The sequence below is a fragment of the Saccopteryx leptura genome, chromosome 2, assembly GCF_036850995.1.
Source record: "Saccopteryx leptura isolate mSacLep1 chromosome 2, mSacLep1_pri_phased_curated, whole genome shotgun sequence".
Classification (NCBI taxonomy): Eukaryota; Metazoa; Chordata; class Mammalia; order Chiroptera; family Emballonuridae; genus Saccopteryx; species Saccopteryx leptura.
The window spans coordinates 166,174,496-166,179,625 of NC_089504.1; the positions used below are offsets into that span (position 1 = coordinate 166,174,496).

Sequence of the window (5,130 nt, forward strand, 5' to 3'; positions counted from 1 at the left end):
GCCAAAATGCCCCATTCTTGGAGAAACCTCAAGTTCTGATAGGGCTTATAGAATCTGTCCTACAAACTCATAGACCTACCTGGGAAGACTGCCAGCAGCTTTTAAATACCCTCTTCACTTCAGAAAAGAGGGATAGAATTAGACAGGAAGGTAAAAAGGCAGTCCTAGTTCCAAAAGGAGGCTCAGTAGAGGAAAATAGGCATCACATTAAAGCGGCTTTTCCCTTCTCTAGAACTAAATGGGTTCACAACTCCCAGGAGGGAAAAGCCTTGTAGAACGCTTTTCACCAGTATCTCTTAGCGGGACTAAAGAATGAGGCCTGAAAGCCCACCAACCTCTCAAAGATTGCTAGAATTATCCAGGATCCGCAGGAATCCCCTGCTGCATTTTTTTTTTTTTGAGAGAGAGAGTCAGAGAGAGAGGGACAGATAGGAACAGACAGACAGGAATGGAGAGAGATGAGAAGCATCAATCATTAGTTTTTTGTTGCGACACCTTAGTTGTTCATTAATTGCTTTCTCATATGTGCCTTGACTGTAGGGCTACAGCAAACCAAGTAACCCTTTGCTCGAGCCAGCAACCTTGGGTTCAAGCTGGTGAGCTTTGCACAAACCAGATGAGCCCTTACTCAAGCTGGAGACCTCAGGGTCTCAAACCTGGGTCCTCTGCATCCCAGTCCAATCAATGCTTTATCCACTGTGCCACTTCCTGGTCAGGCCCCTGCTGCATTTTTTGAACACTTTTGTGAAGCATACTGGGTGTATACCCCCATAGACCTGGATGCTACTGAAAACAGTGTGGCTATTAATCTGGCTTTTGTGACTCAGTCAGCCCCAGATATTAAAAAGAAACTTCAAAAGCTAGAGGGTTTGAGGGCATGAGTAAATCCCAGTTAATTTCAATAGCTCAGAAAGTGTTTCATACTAGGGAGACAATTGAGGTAAAACAAGATAAAAGAATAGCTAAAGTAGTAGTATCAGTGCTCTAAGAGACAAACTCTTTTAAGACCAAGGAGCCCCCAAGAGAGAGAAATGAAAATAAAGGAAAAAGAAGAAATTCAAGGAAGAATAGAACTATGCTAGGAAAAAGATCAATGTGCTTTTTTTTAAAAATATATTTTATTTATTAATTTTAGAGAGGAGAGAGAGAGAAAGGAGGAGCAGGAAGCATCAACTCCCACATGTGCCCTGACTAGGCAAGCCCAGGGCTTTGAACTGGCAACCTCACTGTTTCCAGGTCAACCCTTTATCCACTGTGCCATCACAGGTCAGGCTCAATGTGCTTTTTGTAAGGAAAAGGACATTGGAAAAATAAATGTTCCATATTACAAGTGGCTAAGGAAAGTTCTAAGGTCCTAAATCTCGAGGACTGAAGGGCCAAGATTCTTCATTGAACCCCGAGAGGAGAGCCTATAGTAACAGCAGAAATAGGGGAAGACCCACTGCATTAACCATAATAGTAAAAATTATAACAAAAATTTTTTTTCAGGGAATTGCAGGAAAAATTGGAAACCTCATATAGGTTAAAGCAACCCACTATTGGGAAAGTAATTTTGTAAAATTTGTATTTCAATTAGCTGCTCAAAGCAAGGCAGTTAGTTTGCAGGTGGTAAATTGATTTAAGCCCTGCTTGGGAGAAGCCCCATTATCTTGCTATGGAGCTTGGCTACAGGACAAATGGCAAAAGAAAAGAAAAAAAAGGGTAAAAGTGGCAGGCTCTCAGTTCTTGGAGTCTGCTTCCCCCTTAGGCATCCTGTTTCTCATGTTAACTTAATAGTGTAAATTACTGTGGGTCAAAAGAAAGTTAATATCTCTTTGCCCACTGGGTAGTTTGTACCAAGAACCCCTTACTGTGTAATAAGTATTTTCCATGTTAAATGTATATGTTATTTCAAAGGCCTTTTGTTAATTCTTTTATCTACTGTTTTATAGCCTTGTAATATTGAAATCTTAGTTTAAATATTAGGAATTGTTAATAATGTCTTTTGTTGTTAAACCTTAGTTGTTCATTGATTGCTTTCTCATATGTGCCTTGACCGTGGGCCTTCAGCAAACTGAGTAACCCCTTGCTTGAGTCAGCAACTTTGGGTCCAAGCTAGTGAGCTTTGCTCAAACCAGATGAGCCCGCACTCAAGGTGGCAACCTCAGGGTCTTGAACCTGGGTCCTCCGCATCCCAGTTCAATGCTCTATCCACTGCACCACCGCCTGGTCAGGCAATAATGTCTTTTTATGTAATATTTAGTTTATTATCATTTTGAAACAATATTGCTCAGTGCTAAGTAATATAAGAAAAGGAGCCATATCCTGGAACTCCTGAAAATCTATTTTTATCATGGTATTTGTTTGAAATTTCTTTTGAATGCTAATGTACTAAATTATTCAGCATCAAAGACTCTAGAATCCTAAAGGAGACACCAAAACCTGTTTTTCTTGATTTAATCCAGCTAATTATGCTGCTTTTGTCTTTTTCCAAAAGTTTATATAAACAGATAAGGACCCTCAAGCCCCTCAGCGAGATCTTCTGAGCATGGCTTTTAAGGTCTATAATGAACAAGATAGTAACAGAAAAGGTAAATAGAGCCAAAAAGAGATCAGGAAAATACCAACTTTTGGCATACACCCTTAAAGGCTCCAGCTCCCTGAAGGGGCTTCATAGGATTCCATCAGGGCCCTACTTCAAGAGTGGAAAGGAAGGTCATTGAGCTAAAGCCTGCCAGGCTTCTCGGCCCCACTGGGGGACATGCCTTTGCTGTGGGAAAAAGGGACACGAGAAGGTAAGCTGCCCCCTTGCTCTGCAGAGGGAGGGTTCAGTCTCTTCCAGCCCTTTCCAACTCACTGTGACCTGACCTTGCCTAGTCTGCTGGGACTTGCCACTGAAGGCTAAAACGTGCCCAGGGCTGTTGGCCCCATTTCATGTCACCTTGGATGAGCCTAGGGAATTTCTTCCAAGTGGCAGGTAAACTGATCTCATTTCTTGTAAACACAAGGGCCATTTACTATGTCTTGCCTGAATATTTGAATTTTATTCATCCCTCGAAGATCTCTATTGTAGGTATTGATAGTCTGATTTTTGTTGCTTTATTTAATATATAATGTCTCCTTTATTCCTCTTGTCTCAATGCCCCATGCCTATTTTAGTCTGGGACATGCTCCTAATTCCAGTTAAAAGCAGTAATCATTAGGACTTAGACTCTAGCTGTAAAGTATAGAATGTGACCACAACTTTGGTGCCCTATGTACTTTCCTGAATATGTGTGACTTCTGCTCTTTGGGACTGAAGTGGAAATTGGGTTACATTTATAAATAATATAAAGTAACAATAGTGTCAACATAGACTTAGTGAAGTTACATTAACATGTTAAGAACATTTGTGACTGTCTGTAAGAATTTTATTTTGAATCCTGTTATATTGGTTAGGACTTAGTTTTTGTTTAATAATCTAGTAGGCTTTACTCACTTTATTGTATTAGGACACTAATTATAGTATTTGCTAACATTAGCTATTTTAATTTTTTTTATTTATTATATATTTTTTCCAATCTGCCTCAAAATTGGAACATAGTAATTCAAATGAATAGATGCCACCCAAAACCAGTGGGGTTTTGGGACCCTTATAGCCAAAGGTTTATTCAAAACTAATTAGAAAATATTTTGCCAATAGGAAAGGGATAATTAGAAAAGCCAGACTTAGAATCTATTACAGAAGGCATAATATCAGAATGTTTAGTTTGTGTCTAAGTGAATACTAAGCAAAGTAAGGAAATTATAAAAAACAGGAAAAAAGGCTTTCCCAGGTAAATGTTTAGAAGTAGACTTTAATAAAACAATTGACAATTGTTAGGAAATTGCTATATAGAATGCTTTCCAGGTTTAGCTTGCCCATTCTAGTATTGGACCTGCATTTGTGTCCACAGTTTCAAAGCTAGTAGGAAAAGGAACCCAATATTAACTAGAAGTTAATTTTTTTTTTTTTGCACTTTTCTGAAGCTGGAAACAGGGAGAGACAGTCAGACAGACTCCCGCATGCACCCGACCGGGATCCACCCAGCACGCCCACCATGGGGCGATGCTCTGCCCATCCTGTGCGTCGCCATGATGCGACCAGAGCCACTCTAGCACCTGAGGCAGAGGCCACAGAGCCATCCCCAGCGCCCGGGCCATCTTTGCTCCAATGGAGCCTTGGCTGCGGGAGGGGAAGAGAGAGACAGAGAGGAAGGCGCGGCGGAGGGGTGGAGAAGCAAATGGGCGCTTCTCCTGTGTGCCCTGGCCGGGAATCGAACCCGGGTCCTCCGCATGCTAGGCCGACGCTCTACCACTGAGCCAACTGGCCAGGGCTAACTAGAAGTTAATTTGAAGTTACATTGTGCCCACAGGCACCAAAAGGTTCAGGGAAAATAAAATGCATGAATCAAATAGTAAAAGAAGCATAACCACCCCTTCCCTATGTACTGGCAGGATTTATAAGTTACTCAGCAAACTGTTCAAAAGACTGTCTGAGAGGCGCTTCCAGCATTACCAGGAGATCCAGTACATCATCCAAGGATTGACTTCCACACGGACGGGTCCACACACCATAATCCTGACAACTCCCACTGCTGCTAAGGTAGAAAAATGGTGTGCCCTATTCCAAACACAAACCAAAAGCTGGTTGGTCTACATATGGTTAAAAAATGAAGAAACTCACTAAGGACTCTTTTAATCAGACTTTGGGAAAAAGGAAACTAGGGCATAAAGAAAGTCAACTTAACTGTCATTAAAGGTTAAAAGTTTAAAATTAAGAGTTCTGACTTAAAGTAAATTGTTATAAAAGCTAGTTAATTTTATGTAAGTTGAAAAAGGTTTGTACAGCTTTTAAGAAATTAATCAGTAATATTTGTTTCTTTAGTGAACGTATTGCTATTAATGTTGTCTGTTGAATATCTGTTACATGTTATAAGTTAATATTCCTACACAACAACGTCATGCTCTTCAGTAAATTAAGTGAAGGATTTGACTTAGGAAATAAAACCAGTGGGAATTGTTGTAAGGTACCAAAAAGTTGAAAAATTAATATTTATATTCTAGGAGGAAAGGTTAGGCTTTCTTGTCTCATCTCTCCTTTGGGGAGGGGAGGGAGAAGAATGTAGAAGT

The 5,130-nt window shown here is 40.3% G+C and overlaps 1 non-coding gene across 1 annotated transcript; it reads right to left on the bottom strand.

Annotated features, from left to right (window-relative positions):
• Window positions 1-4,259: 4,259 nt before the first annotated feature.
• On the bottom strand, window positions 4,260-4,335 carry TRNAA-AGC (transfer RNA alanine (anticodon AGC)). Its single transcript has one exon. It is a non-coding gene; the product is annotated as a tRNA-Ala (tRNA).
• Window positions 4,336-5,130: the final 795 nt, after the last annotated feature.